Source organism: Mandrillus leucophaeus, unplaced genomic scaffold, assembly GCF_000951045.1.
Source record: "Mandrillus leucophaeus isolate KB7577 unplaced genomic scaffold, Mleu.le_1.0 Scaffold117, whole genome shotgun sequence".
Classification (NCBI taxonomy): Eukaryota; Metazoa; Chordata; class Mammalia; order Primates; family Cercopithecidae; genus Mandrillus; species Mandrillus leucophaeus.
In genome coordinates this window covers 4406874-4423529 of record NW_012099987.1, presented here as the reverse complement: position 1 = coordinate 4423529, position 16656 = coordinate 4406874, and positions in this window count along the sequence as shown.

The following is a 16656-nucleotide window of genomic DNA, read 5'->3' as shown; positions in this document are numbered from 1 at the left end:
GACTGAAGCCTTCTTCTCTCAACTTGTCAAAGTCATTCTCCGTCCAACTTTGTTCTGTTGCCGGTGATGAGCTACCCTTTGGAGGGTGAGATGTGCTCTGATTTTTTGAATTTTCAGCTTTTCTGCACTGCTTTTTCCCCATCTTTGTGATTTTATCTGCTTTTGGTCTTTGATGATGGTGATGTACTGATGGGGTTTTGGTGTGGGTGTCCTTTCTGTTTGTTAGTTTTCCTTCTAACAGTCAGGACCCTCAGCTATAGGTCTGTTGGAGTTTGCTTGAGGTCCACTCCAGATCCTGTTTGCCTGGGTATCAGCAGCAGAGGCTGCAGAAGATAGAATATTGCTGAACAGCGAGTGTTGCTGTCTGATTCTTGCTCTGGAAGCCTTGTCTCAGGGGTATACCCCGCCGTGTGAGGTGTGAGGTGTCGGTCTGCACCTAGTGGGAGATGTCTCCCAATTACGCTACTTAGGGGTCAGGAACCCACTTGAGCAGGCAGTCTGTCTGTTCTCAGATCTCAACCTCCGTGCTGCGAGATCCACTGCTCTCTTCCAAGTTGTCAGACAGGGGCATTTACCTCTGCCAAGGTTTTGGCTGCTTTTTGTTTAGCTATGTCCTGTCACCACAGGAGGAGTCTACAGAGGCAGGCAGGCAGGCCTCCTTAAGCTGTGGTGGGCTCCACCCAATCTGAGCTTCCTGGCAGCTTTGTTTACCTACTTAAGCCTCAGCAATGGTGGGCGCCCCTCCCCCAGCCTCGCTGCTGCCTTGCAGTTAGATCTCAGACTGCTGTGCTAGCAATGAGGGATGCTCCGTGGGCGTGGGACCCTCTGGGCCAGGTGTGGGATATAATCTCCTGGTGTGCTGTTTCCTAAGACCCTTGGTAAAGCGCAGTATTAGGGTGGGAGTTACCCGATTTTCCAAGTGTTGTGTATCTCAATTTCCTTTGGCTAGGAAAAGGAATTCCCTTCCCCCTTGTGCTTCCCAGGTGAGGGGATGCCTTGCCCTGCTTCAGCTCTTACTGGTCAGGCTGCATCCGTGGACCAGCACCAACTGTCCGACATGCCCCAGTGAGATGAACCCAGTACCTCAGTTGAAAGTGCAGAAATCACCTGTCTTCTGTATCGCTCATACTTGGAGCTGGAGGCTGGAGCTGTTCCTATTCAGCCATCTTGGGCGTGCCCTGCTGAGAATTTTCATTCCTCTGCCTCCTCACCAGACTTGCTATTGTCAGTCTTTTATTTTTAGTCATTTTAATAGGTGTGCAGTAGTACTTCATTCTGGTTTTAATTTACATTTTCCTAGTAATTTATAACGTTGAACATTTTTTTCATGGGCTTATTTGCCATCTATATTCCTTCTTTGGTGAAGCGTTGGTTCAAATCTTTTGCCCATTTTAAAATTTGACTGTTTATTTTCATATTATTGAGTTTTAAGGGTTCTTTATAGCTTCTGGATACAAGTCCTTTATCAGATATATGGTTTGTAAATATTTTTCTCCCTTTACATTACTTGTTATTTCATTCTTTTGATTGTGTATTTCAACAAGCAAATGCTTGAGTTTTAATGAAGTCCAATTTATCGATTTTTAAAATTGACTATGCTTTTGATGTTCTATCTAGAGCCCATGGGTCAAATCTGGCCTGCTGCCTGTTTTGGGCAATAAAGTTATTTTGGACCATAGCCATGTCTCCTTGTTTACATATTGTTTATAGTTGCTTTCAAGCTACAAAAGCACAGTTGAATTGCTGGAACAAAGACCACATGGCACACAAAATCTGAAATATTTACTTTCTTGCCCTTTACAGAAAAAATTTATTTAAGCCAAGGCACAGAGTTTTGCCTGTAGTTTTTGTATACTTTTGGAGTTTTATGTTTTACATTTAGGTGTATTATCCATTTTTATCTTCTTCTTACATTTAGAGTTATGGATCAAAGTTTGCTGTTTTATACATGGACATATGTTCCAGCACAATTTGTTGAGCAAACTATTCTTTCTCCACTGAATTGCCTTTGCACTTTTGTCAAAATCAGTTTTCCAAATAAGTTTTGCTTATTTCTGGACTCTATTGTTTTCCATGTATCTATCTGTTGATCTTTACACCAGTTGTATTGTACCGTTATATTCTGCAGTTCATCTTGGAATCCTCTGATCTCCTAAATAATTTTCTATAGTTTGCGTACATTAAGGTTCACTTTTGTGTGCTGTTTTATTTTTTTGTCAGATGGATTGTGTCACGTACCTACTGCTACAATATCATACAGAACAGTTTAATCACCCTAAAAAAATTATCTCTACTGTCTATTCAATTATCCCTTCCTTCTTCTGAGCCCCTAGAAACCACTGATCTTTGTACTGTCTTGATATTTTGCCTTTTCCAGAATGTCATATATTTGGAATCATCCAGTACCATACCCTTTTCATGTGCTAGTTTCTTTTACTTAGTGTGCATTTAAGATTAATCCATGTTTTTGTGGCTTGATAATTTCTTTCTTTTTATCACTAAATAAGATTCCACTTTATGATGACCCACATTTGTTTATACATTCACCTATTGAAGGATATCTTGGTTACTTCCAGTTTGGGGCAATTATAAATAAAGCTGCTGTAACATTCACATGTAGGGTTTCTGTGTGGACTGAAACATTCAAATCAGTTGGGTAAATATCTGTGAGTGTGATTGTTGGATTGTAAGGTAAGACTATGTTTGGCTTTGTAACATAGCTGCCAAACTGTCTTTTAAAGTAGCAGTACTATTTTTATTTGATATGTAATACCTTAATGACAGATGATACTGAGCATCTTTTCATATGTTTATTTGCCATCTGTATATATTCTTTGATATGTTGTCTGTTCATATCTTTTGCTTATGTTTTAATTGGGTTGAGGTTGTTTTCTCACTGTTGAGTTCTAAGAGTTCTTTGTTATATTTTTGGCATAAGTCTTTTATCAGGTATATGTTTTGAAACTCTTTTTTGCCCAGTCTGTGGCTTTTCGTTCCTTTAATGATATTTTTTGCTGAGCAGAAGTTTTTAATTTTAGTAAAGGCTAACTAATCAATTTTTTTCTTTCATGGGTCATGCTTTTGGTGTTTTATCTGAAACTCATTACCAAACCCAAGGTCTCAACCATTTTCTCCTGTTTTTATCTAGAAGTTTTGCATTTTACATTCAAATATATAATACATGTTGAGTTAATTTTTGTGAAAGGTATGAGATCTGAATCTAGCTTTGCTTTTTATTGCATATGGATGTACAATTGTTTCCACACCATTTTTTGAAAGATATTCTTTCTCCATTGAATTGCCTTTGCCTCTTTATTAAAGATCAGTTGACTTTATTTGTATGTCATTTTCTGGACTCTCTACTCTGTTCTATTAATGTGTATACCATGCTGTCTTGATTACTGTCACTTTATTGGTTTTGATTAATGTAGTCTTATGCTGTTTTACCGTAGTCTTTGAAATAGATAGTGTGAGTCTTCCAATGCTGTTCTTCAGTATTGTGTTGGCTATTCTAGATCTTTTGCTTTTCCATATAAACTTTATTTTTCTATTTTATTTCAATAGTTTTTGGGGAACAGTTGATTTTTGGTTACATGAATAATTTCTTTAGTGGTGATTTCTGAGATTTTGGTGCACCTGTCACCCAAGCAATGTACACTGTACCCAATCAGTAGTTTTTAAATCTCTCACCCCAATCCCACCCTTCCCTTGAAGTCCCCAACGTCCATTATATAATTCTTATGCCTTTCCATCCTCATAGCTCAGCTCCCACTTCTAAGTGAAAACATAGAATATTTGGTTTTCCATACCTGAGTTACTTCACTTAGAGTAACAGCCTCCAGCTCCATCCAAGTTGCTGCAAGGGCCATTATCTCATTCCATTTTATGGCTGAGTAGTATCCCATGGTATATATATACCACCTTTGCTTTATCCACTCATTGGTTGATGGGCATTTAGGTTAGTTCCATGTTTTTGCAATTGTGAGTTGTGCTGCTATAAATATGCACATGCATGTGTCTTTTTCATATAATGACTTATTTTCCTTTGGGTAGATACCCTGTAGGAGGATTACTGGATTGAATGGTACTTCTAGTTTTAATTCTTTAAGGAATCTCCATACTGTTTTTTATAGTGGGTGTACTAGTTTTGATTTCCACCAGCAGTGTAAAAGTGTTCCCTTTTCACCACATTTATATCAACGTCTATTATTTTTTATTTTTTTATTATGGCTATTCTTGCAGGAGTAAGGCGATATCTCATTGTGGTTTTAATTTGCATTTCTCTGAATATTAGTGATGTTAAGCATTTTTCATATGTTTGTTGGCTACTTGTATATCTTCTTTTGAGAATTATCTTGTCCTTTACCCACTTTTCAATGGGATTATTTGGTTTTTTTTCTTGATGATTTGTTTGAGTTCTTTGTAGATTCTAGATATTAGTCCTATGTCAGATGTATAGTTTGTGAAGATTTTCTCCCACTCTGTGAGTTGTCTGTTTACTCTGCTGATTATTTCTTTTGCTGTGCAGAAGCGTTTTAGTTGATTTAGGTTCCATTTATTTTTGGTTTTGTTACATTTGCTTTTGGGTTCTTTCTCATGAATTCTTTGCCTAAGCCAATGTCTAGAAGACTTTTTCCCATGTTATCTTCTAGAATTTTTATGGTTTCAGATCTTAGATTTAAGTCTTTGATTCATCTTGAGTTGATTTTTATATAAGGTGAGAGATGAGGATCTAGTTTCATTCTTCTACATGTGGCTTGCCAATTGTTCCAGTGCCATATATCGAATAAGGTATCCTTTCCCCACTTTATGTTTTTATATGCTTTGTCAAAGATCAGTTGGCCGTAAGTATTTGACTTTATTTCTGGGTTGTCTCTTTTTTTCCATTGGTCTGCATGCTTATTTTTATACCAGCACCATGGTGTTTTGGTCACTATAGCCTTGTGGTATAATTTGAAGTCAGGTAACGTGATGCATTCAGATTTAATTTTTGCTTAGTATTGCTTTGGCTACACAGGCCCTTTTTTGGTTCCTTGTGAATTTGAGGATTGTTCTTTCTAGTTCTGTGAAGAGTGATGATAGTGTTTTGATGGGAATTGCATTAAATCTGTAGATTGCTTTTGGCAGTATGGTCATTTTCACAATATTGATTCTACCCATCCATGAGCATAGGATGTATTTCTATTTGTGTCATCTATGATTTCTTTTAGCAATGCTTTGTAGTTTTCCAAACCGTAGAATCAGTTTGTTGATATGTACAAAATAGCTTGGTGGAAATTTTAATGAGATTGCATTGAATTTATAGATCAAGTTGGAAAGGATTCACATCCTAACAGTATTGAGTCTTCTAATCTATGAACATGAAATATCCTTCTATTTATTTAGATCTTATTTGATATCTTTATTCTAAGTTTTGTAGTTTTCAGCATATAGATCCTACACATATTGTGTTAGACTTATTTCTAAGTATTTTATTTTGGGGATGTGGTTATAAATGACATTTAAAAAATTTAAATTCCAATTGTTCATTGCTGGTGTGTAGAAAAGCAATTGAGTTTCATATATTAACTTTGTATCCTGTGAACTTGCTATTCTCACTCAGTTCCATGAGGGTTTTAGTTGATGATGATCTCTTGGTATTATCTGCATTCGAAAATCATTTCATCTGTGAACAGTTTTATTTCTTCCTTCCCTTTGGGAGGGGTTGTAGAGAATTGGTAGCATTTCTTCCTTAAATGTTTGGCAGAATGTCCCAGTGACACCATGTGAATCTGGTGTTTTCTTTTTTTTAGAATGTCATAAGTAATTCAACTTCTTTAATAGATATTGGACTATTCAGATTACCTATTTCTCCTTGTGTGAGTTGTTGTTAATTTGTGTCTTCTGAAGAATTGATCCATTCCATATAAATTACCAAATTTGTGGTCACAGAGTTTTATCTAGCATTCCATTATTATCCTTTTAATATCAATTGGATCGGTAGTGATGCATCCTCTTTCATTTCTGATACTGGTTATTTGTGTTGGCTCTCTTTATTTCTTGGTTAGCCTGGCTAGAAGATTATCAGTTACTGATGGTTTTAGTGCCGTTGTTTTTCCCTGTTGCTTTCTTAATTTCAATTTCATTCATTCCTGCTGTATTCTTATTCTTTTTCTTCTGCTTGCTTTAGGCTTAAATTGCTTTTCTTTCTCTAGTTTCCTAAGGTGGAAGCCATGTTATTGATTTTAGGTATTTTTCTCTTTTCTAATACATGCATTTTAATGCTAAAAATTTCTCTTAAACTGTGCTTTTTCTTCATAACCATTTTGTCTAGGTTTCAGACAACCAACGATCCATATGATTAGAACTACTCCCTGTTGCACTGCCTACTGTGTTGAATATAGAATCTCTGGTAAATTCACCTAGAGCCACAAATCAGCTGGTTCTAAAAGTATTTTTCTCTCTCACTGGTCCAGCTCCCTCCAAATTTCCCCCTTAGTTTCCACCAATGTATAATTAGCCAATCTTTTACCATGCAAGCATTTTCCTCCTGGGTTTGACTTTGCAATTGGCCACCTGGAAATATACTAGGATCAACTGTAGGCAATGAGATATTTAGATGAAACATGAGAAAAATGGTATCTCATTGCAAGGGAACTACTTTAGAAGAGATACTGTAGATGAGTTTTTAAGTAAGTCAGAAATAGGCTTCTCAAACATTGGGGTCAAGTTCCTTTGGTTGACAGTGTAGACAAGAGTAGTGTTTTGAAGATCAGAGTACTTAGAATTATCTGAATCTTCCTAAACTTTCTCAATGAATGTGATTACCTTTACACAGAGACCTAATGAGGTGAAACAATTAAAATACACACAGAATTGGACTCTGCATCCAATTTTCAACTACATGGACTCAGTGGCTGTAAGAAAATTTATTCTACTGTGATCATAGAAACTCTGGCTAACTGTATCTTAGGCAATGAATTTAAAACATTGGGCCTATTTTGAGAAGCAGTATTTTTTGTTATTGTTCAACTCCCTCTATTTTCTATATGTTATGATTTCTTGCTTGAAAAAATCATATGTATGATCAGCTGTACAGAAGTGTGTTTTTAATTTCTATACGTGTGGGTTATTCTAATTGATTTTTTTTTTTTTGTTAATCCTAATTTCAGTGTTTACTCTCAGAAATTGTGATGGTCTGAGAGTATGGTATGGTAAATGCTCCTAATTTTCTTTTTTTAAACATCAGATGTCTTTGTTTCACTCTCATTTTTGAAAAATCGTTTTGGTTTGTATACAATTTGTATACAATTCCAGGTTGATGGTTATTTGTTTTCTCATCACTTTAAGGTATTATTTCACTATCTTTTGGCATCCATTGTTGCTTCTGAGAGGTCAGATGTTAATATAACTCTTCCTGTGTATACAATCTTTCTTTTCTCTCTAGCTGCTTTTAAGATCATGTCTTTGATATTGTGTATTTTCACTATGTCTTGGCAGAGATGTCTTTTACTTTATCTTTCTTGGCAATATTGTTGTTCCTCAATCTGAAAATTCAAGTTTTTGTCAGTTCTGGAAAATTATTAGTCATATCTTTTAACTATTGTCTCTTACCCTTATTGTTCATTATTTTCTCTGAAATTTTGTTTGGACATATGTTGAACCTTTTCAGTCTAACCTCATTGTCTTTTAGTTTCTCTTTCATATTTTCCATATCTTTGACTTTCCATGCATGTTTTTAGGTAATTTCTTTAGCTCTAGCTTCCATGTCATTCATTGTCTGAAATTTTGCTTTCCCATTCTGTTTAACTTTTTACTGAACTTTTGCTTTCCCATTCTGTTTAACCTTTTATTGAACTTTAAATGGTAACATTTTTCACTTCTAGAAGTTCTGTTTGATTCATTTTAAATTCTGCCTCATTATTTCAGTGTTTAAAATATCCCCTATTATATAATAGAAAACATGTTTGTCATATTCTGTACCTGATAATTTCAATATCTGAAATATTCTGGGGTCTGATTCTAATATCTGTTGTACTTGCTATTTCTTGCTCATGGTGCCTTGTTTTCTGTTGTTACTTATTTGGAGACGATTTTTTCAGTCCTGAAGTGAAGGATTGTTTTCTTCAGAGATTATTTGAGTGTTATTTTGCCAGGTACTTTTGGGCACCAGCAATCTATGACCACTTAAGAATAAATAATAAGATTATGATTTTTTCCAGTTATACCACTAGTGTAAATTTAAGTTCTATATTCGTGTGAAGGCCAATCTGTGGCATGTGTTTTCAGAAAATAGTTGTTTGCTTTCCATCTGTCCATTTCTTGCCAAAGTCAAGAGAGGCAGTTTTCACTGTTGTCACTTTTTATGGAATTTTTTTTTTCTATTTTTTTTCCTAGTTTACCACTCCATTATGGTATAGCCCTTTGAGGTCCTGGCTTTATATAGGGATCCTCTGTCTGACTTCTTGCCTTGCGAAGCTCTAGACTTTGTCTTCTGTCCTTACAGCAATATCACAGTGCCACTCAGGGTCTCCAGGCAGTTAGAGATGTTTCCAGGGCTTTTGGCTTTAGTGCTTACTTTTCTTACTGGATTCCCTAGTTTGTACCCTCTTTGGTTTTCCTTACTTTCTTACCAACTCACTAATGCATTTGACAAGATATTTTTATGTTTTATTCAGAATTTTTTTTAAGGCAGGTCAAGTAGTGTTCAGGGTATCTAATTTGCTATCTATCTAGAAATGGAGTTCAGGCATTTTCTTTTCATATTTAGCCCATGACTGTCTTATAATTTCAATCTACGAATGCAGATGTTAACATAGAATGCATACTCTTTTATCTTTAGGAAAAAGGGATACGTTTACTGGCTTTGTTACTGTGTACCAGTTAGTTAGCCTTTTTAGCCTCATTCTAAAAATGAAAGTGATGGCCAGGCTTGGTGACTAATGCCTGTAATCCCAACACTTTGGGAGGCTGAGGCAGGCAGATCACCTGAGGTCAGGAGTTCGAGACCAGCCTGACCAACATAGAGAAACCCTGTCTCTACTAAAAATACAAAATTAGCCAGGTGTGGTGGTGCATGCCTGTAATCCCAGCTGCTCGGGAGGATGAGGCAGGAGAACTGCTTGAACCCTGGAGGTGGAGGTTGCAGTGAGCTGAGATCGCACCATTGCACTCCAGCCTCGGCAACAAGAGTGAAACTCTATTTCTAAATAAATAAATAAATATAAAAATCAAAAATGAAAAATAAATGAAAGTGATAATGATACCTACCTCAGTATTGTTTACAGAGTTAAATGAGGTAATGTACTGATAGCACTCAGACCAGTGTATGGCATTTGTAGGTACCCAAGTGAGCTGCCCTCCTGTTCCCTGCTTCAGGACAGAGGACAGCTCTACAAAGGTTTAATGCTGGGGGAAAAGAAAACAAAAACAAGAAAAAAATCACAATGTTAATAGCTTTTTAAGCAGTGTACTCCTCACTTCTGTCACAGAAGTTAGTCACAATTCTTGGCTACAGGGATAATTAAAATCATTCAGCGGAAGTGAGAGACTTGTCAGAAGGCAATTTATTTTACTTGTCAGACAGTTAACTTGTTGATGAATTAGCTTGTGGTTTTTAGAAGTTTAGAATGAAATTCAACTCAGTAGAAAGGCCACTGGCCCAGTTGTGAGTATCTTTTTGTTCCTGAAGAGATCTGTAAAGGATAATAGAGAGTTCTGCTTAAGAAACATCTGAGAGTTCATAGATTGGGAAAGTTCACATTTATTCATTTCTGGATTAATTTCTTTTACTTACTCCCGTGCCTTGAACATGATAAGCACTCAACGTGTATTTGCTGAGTTAAGTAGAAGGTGGACTTGGTGGTGTCAGGATAAATTAAAGAATATTTATTCAAATTTATTATAAAGCTCATTTAGAAATCTTTGGGATCATGATAGGGCTTTGGTAGTCAGTATTACTAAGTCTTGAGCTTTGATAATTGAAGATTCGGATAATGCAACAGAGATATCTAATATCTCCACCTAATCCTGAGGTATCTGTTATAACATGTAATGTAAATTTTTCCCCCCTTTCACTTAATTTTGAGTTTTTCGACTTTCTGCTAATCTTTTTAAATGTTTTCCATCCCCGATTTTGTGTCTGAAAGACCTCTGACCAAGTGCTCAAAGTATAAATAATTTTCCCATAATCTCAGTTTAAGAATGATACTGGGCCGGGGGCGGTGGCTCACGCCTGTGAGGCCGAGGCGGGCAGTTCACGAGGTCAGGAGATCGAAACCATCCTGGCTAACACGGTGAAACCCCATCTCTACTAAAAATACAAAAAAATTAGCCAGGCGTGGTGGCGGGCACCTGTAGTCCCAGCTACTCGGGAGGCTGAGGCAGGAGAAAGGCGTGAACCTGAAAGGAGGAGCTTGCAGTGAGCTGAGATGGCACCACTGCACTCCAGCCCGGGCGACAGAGTGGGACTCAGTCTCAAGAAAAAAAAAAAAGTAACTGGCCAGGCAAAGTGGCATCACGGCTGTGATCCCAGCACTTTAGGAGGCTGAGGCGGGCAGATCACTTGAGCCCAGGAGTTCGAGTCCAGCCTGGGCAACATGATGAAACCCCATCACTACTAAAAATACAAAAATTAGCCAGGTGTGGTGGCACACATGTGTAGTCCCAGCTACTCAGGAGGCTGAGGTGGGAAGATCACCTGAGCTAGGGAGGTGGAGGTTGCAGTGAGCCAAGATCATGCCACTGCACTGCAGCCTGGGCAACAGAGCAAGAGCCTGTCAATAAAATAAAATAAAATAAAATAAAATACAGAATTTAACTGTTATCCAGGTGTGGTGGCTCATGCCTGTAATCTCAATGCTTTAAGAGGCCGAGCTGGGAGGAGCACTTGAGGCCAGGAGTTCATGATCAGCCTGGGCACCATAGTGAGACCCTGTCTCTATGAAAAAATAGAAAATAAAAATTAGTAGTGCATGGTGGTGCATGCCTATAGTCTTAGCTACTCCAGAGGCTGAGGTGGGAGGATTGCTTGAGTCCAGGAGTTCCATCTTACAGTGAGCCATGATCATGCTGCTATACTCTAGCCTGGGTCACACAGAGAGATCCGGCCTCTACTTAATAATAATGTAACTGTTAAATTGCTAAGATTTAACAACTGGTAATGTAATTTCATTACATTCCATGAGTAAATTAGAAATAAATGTTCCACATCTATGGACTTTCAGGTCAACCTATTCTATATGGTTGGAATTATTTAATCAGTTTATTCTTAACCCTTTTATGCTGATTGGATCATTTTGAAGTTTTGATGACTTGCTATTCAAATGGTTTTTATCAGATATTGGTACTATTTGGATATGGTTGTTTACATTTTGGGGAAATGTTAAGGACATTTTGGGGAAAATTCTGAGAAATAGGAACTCTCTGAATGTATTCTAGAACCTAGATCAATAGAAGCTATGTCTGAACATTTTGAGGGGAGCAGGTTTTATAAAACAGGAGATTGTTCTGATATTCATAAATTTTAAAGTACCTATCAGAAAGTATAGTGACAATAAAATTAAAATAAGATATGTGCTCCATGAAAACAAGTGCATTTATATGGTCAAATTGCAATAAGAAAGTTACTATATTTGTATTAGTTCGGAGTTCAATTGATATTTGGAGTAAATACTTTGATGGAGTGATCAGAAATGTTGACAATCTAGTTCTGTCACTAAAATAGCCATGTCAAAAGCATATCCTCTGATCATCCTGTGTGCACAGTATCGGTATGTGTAAGGCTCTACCTAGCTAGTAGGCTGCCCTGGGTTTTATGCCCCTTTTACAACCCCAAGAGAGTTAAAACTGGCAGTTATTAATGTTATCTTTTACCTGGAAGGGTTTTTCTTTTGTTTTGTTTCATTTGTTTGTTTGTTTTTATTTACTCATTTGTTTTAAAATGCATTATATAACAATACCAGGCTAATCTTGAAAAAAAATTAAAGGAGAAACGTAATTCAGTTTATTCAAATATCAACTAACTTCACTTTTCTGTCTTTCCTTGCCTTTATATACATGTATATACATTTTATATAGTTAAAATCATAATGTACAGGCAATTTGGATCATGCTTTCCTCAGTTAGTACTATATCATTCATATTTTCCCACAATATTGTCGACCCTTTATAGTAATTAATTCAATGGCTTCTTAATTCTCTATCGGGTTTACTACCACTTTTCAGTTATTGAACATTTAGGTTTTTTTCAGTTTTTGTTTTTTTTTCCAATTGCAATCAATGATACCACAAATTATCAAGTACCTTTGTTTTTTCTTATAATGATTTCTTAGAGATAAATCCCAGGAGTGGGGTTATTGGGTAAAAACAAAATAAAAATGATGACTTACATGTTTTCAGTACTTACCAAGGGCCAGGTTTTAGTGGGGCCGGCCTTTACCTGAATTTAATTTAATTGTCGTAACATCCTTTCAGACAACTACATGTGAGATAACTATGTTAAACCACTTAACTAAATGGGCATTGGAACTTTGCCATTCTGAAAATTAGAGATTGCCAATTTTGAACCACTGTTTGAGTCTCATGTCCTGGATGTATTTTACCAAGTTTTCCTTGTAAAGAGTCATACTAATTTATAGCAGTTCTCCATTCTGTTCTGCCCACCCAGGCTGTAAATGAGAGTACAGAATTTTATGAACCTTAGAAAGGGTTATGCATCCCCCGATCCTCCATCCCAAACTCTGTCAGTTTTGTTAATTTGATAGAAGCGAAAGGTACCCCATAGTTAATGATAGAATTTTGCCACTGGAAGGGAACTCCTGGAATATCATCTTATTGATTAATTAATTCGAGTTCAGAAGAGTGAAGTAATTTGTCCAATATCAACCCAGGGCCCACTTGACTCCTTTGACCAGTGACTTTTGCAATACACTTTGTTATCATCCAGATATTTGTATTTTCCTTCTATATTCTTTTTCTTGCTCTCATTTGGTCTTTGCCAATAGATACCAACCACAAATTTTGCAGAGCTGGCCCAAGAATAAAAGTTTAAAACCGGCTGGGTGCAGTGGCTCATGCCTGTAATCCCAGCACTTTGGGAGGCCAAGGTGGGCAGATAACTTGAGCCCGGGAGTTTGTGACCAGCCTGGGCAACATGGCAAGACTCTGTTACTACAGAAAATACAAAAAAACAAAAAAACAAAAAAAAAAAAAAAGAAAAGAAGGAAGGAAGGAGGAGAGGAGAGGAGAGGAGAAAAACCAGATGTGGTGGTACATGCCTGTGGTCCCAGCTACTTGGGAGGCTGAGGTAGGAGGATCGCTTGAGCTGTGGGTGCAGAGGTTGTAGTCAGCCCAACCTGGATGACAGAATGAGATCCTGTTTCCAAAAAAAAAAAAAAAAAGTTTAAAAAACAAAGCAAAACCCAGTCTATAAGATTGAATCAACCTCATTACTGGTTCATTTTTTACTGGGAATGGGGCAAGAGAAAAAATCGGGAAAAAAAAATCTATGTTGTTTTAAAGGAGAAAGTGATTGATCTGACACTGGTATCACCGGTGAGATTTCTAATTTTTTAAGAGATGGGGTCTTGCTATTTTGCCCAGGTGGGTCTTGAACTCCTAGCCTCAAGTGATCCTCCTGCCTCAGCCTCCCAAAGTGCCAGAATTATAGGGATGAGCCACCATGCCCGCCCAAGATGACTAATTATGAGAATGTAGGCCTAAATTACTAGTTTTCACATAGCTTTTAAGCAATTCCAAATTGAAAGAATTCTCAAATGTAATTGGTTTCCCATGATTCCTTGTTTTTGTTGAAGAAATGGCATGTTCAAAGTTAACAAGAGGTTTACTTACTAAGGCCTTGTGGACTATTGAGAAACACCTTTTGATATGTAAAGGAATTATGTGTGTTTCAGTGTCTTTATGCCAGCCAGTTTGGGGAGAAAAGGAGAGGGTAATTGAGCACTCAACATGTACCAGATTTGTGTGTAACATACCTTCATTTATACAATCCCTGAACAGAGAGGTTTACAGATGAGAAAACTGAAGTCCAGAGAAGTTAATTGACTTGTTCAAGGTAAAAACAGGTAATTAGGAGATGAGGTGGTATCCGATTCCATTATGGTTTGTTCTCTCATAGAAGCTCACTGACATCTTTTTCTTAATTTCCTAGTACAAAAATTAGGCTAGTCAATTATAATTATTATGTTTTTAAACAATAAGCAGGTAAAAATATGTATCCTTTTCTGCCTTCAGTAAACATGATTTCTGCATAGTGACCTAAGACTAATTCTGAAGCAATTTTCTTAAGTTTGAGAATGTAAGTGATCAAATTCACCATCAGATTTCTATGGAAACTGTATGTCAAGATAACAAAGGATCTGTTTGCTCCATTTGCTTCAGGGTTGATTTCTTCAGACCTTACCACGCGTGCGTGTGTGTGTCTGTGTGTGTTTGTGTGTTTGCGGGTTTTTTAAAACCTATCCCTTTTGCGGGTGTGGTATTCATCCCCTCAAGCATTTATCCTTTGAGTTACAAACAATCCAGTTACATTCTTTTTTTTTTTTTTTTTTGAGATTGCTCTGTTGCCCAGACTAGAGTGCAGTGGCGTGATCTCAGCTCACTGCAAGCTCCGCCTCCTGGGTTTACGCCATTCTCCTGCCTCAGCCTCCCAAGTAGCTGGGACTACAGGCACCCGCCACCTCGCCCGGCTAGTTTTTTGTATTTTTTAGTAGAGACGGGGGTTCACCGTGTTAGCTAGGATGGTCTCGATCTCCTGACCTCGTGATCCGCCCGTCTCGGCCTCCCAAAGTGCTGGGATTACAGGCTTGAGCCACCACGCCCGGCCTCTAGTTACATTCTTTATGTTATTTAAAGGTATACAATTAAGTTATTATTGACTATAGTCACATTATTGTGCTATCAAATATTAATAGTAGGTCTTATTCTTTCTATTTTTTAATCAATGTATAAAACTGTACCTTATTGGGGGTGTGCATTCACATCTTCATTTTAAATTGCTTTAATTCTATTTTCCTGTGTCATATTGTTTTCACCAAGGCTTACATTTCCTGTTTTCCAAAGGAAACATTTGAACTAATTTTTTCAAATGCATTTTTCATCTCTCACCCATGCAACTTCTTTTATTTTTCCTTTGGTAGGCTCTCCCTTTATGTCTTTAATATTGCATTATTTCTGTCCCTCCTCCCTTTTTGCCTTTTATGTTAGTGTCTGGTCTGCCAGATTGTTTTTCTTCAAATCACATCCCTGAGAGTATTTCTTGGATTAATCCTACTTTACTTTTGAACTCCCCTACACCTCGGATGTTCTGTCTTTTCTGGCCCCATGGCCTTCATAATGCTTCTCTGTATACCCTTCTTGCTTCCTCATTTACTAGATTCACTGATCCTGTGTTGTCCACATGGTTCACATTTTTAAAACCAGAAACATCTGCATGGAGAGGAGATGCTAATAGTAAATAATTAAATTTAGCACTTCCCATGTCTTAGACCTCTTCATCAGTGTTATTTAGTTCTTTCACACAATAGTGGAGCTAGTAGGCCATATTATCTTTTTCCCCACTGCAAAAACAAAGGAGGTTAATGACCTGAGGAAATTGAGATAAACTGAGATCCAGTAGTGGAATTTAGTCAGTATTAAAGCTGATATTATGATTCTTAGTCTTGAACTGAAAAAATTAACTTATACTGCATGTTTGTATTCTATAAGACCATTGATCAGCGGTGATGATGTAGATTTTGTGATATAGGAAAACTCATTGTTCGTTATATTAATCATTTCAACTTTGTGACTTTTTGTGACAGTCAGCTTCTGAGGCATTCCTTTGTACTATTTCTATAAATTTACAGAGGATCTAAAACCATTAAGTCCGCTTTGCCTTCTTCAGAAATCAAAAGATTGAGAAAGATCTGACCACACTGTTTAATCTTCATATGCATATAACTAATTGCAAATGATACCATTGAAATTTAGAAACTATTTTTTTAAATAGTTATATATACTATCTGCCAGACCCATGATTCATGCTATCACTCCCTGTTTAATAAATGTTCTGACTTCCAGTTCCCTGTTGAATTAAGGAAGCTCTCCTAGAGCTCTACCAGCCCTACTCTAAAAACATTTATTCAGTTCTTGTCTCGTGCTTTTCTGATTCTCTCAATTTTTATCTCCACTACTGATTAGCTTACCAGTCAGGCCATTCCAGTATTTTGCACTAAGCCTTTAACATGGTAGGAACTCCATGATTCTTTGTTGAATCGATGAATCTCAAAACTCCTCCTAATGAGTTCTTTTCTCTCTCTCCTTTGAATCTTCCTAATGTTTGGCATGAGCCTTCTCTATGGCACTCTTTCCTTGCTATGCTCTTGGTATGAGTTATTAGCATGTATCTCCTCTATCTCTTCATAACACTTTAATTCCTGGCTAGAAATTACGTGTTGCTGTAGTGTTAAGGCATTATACATAATAGATGCACTGTAAATTTATGTGAACTTAGGCATATGTGAACGTAGCATAATTATATTTTTTAAATATGTTCTATTAGATTAGATTGGCATGCCTTTTATTTAATCCCAATGAAAGTGTTTTTACCTTATGTCTCTTGGATGTATCTGGAATATAGGTACAATATATGAATATTACAGTATTTCCTCTGCACAC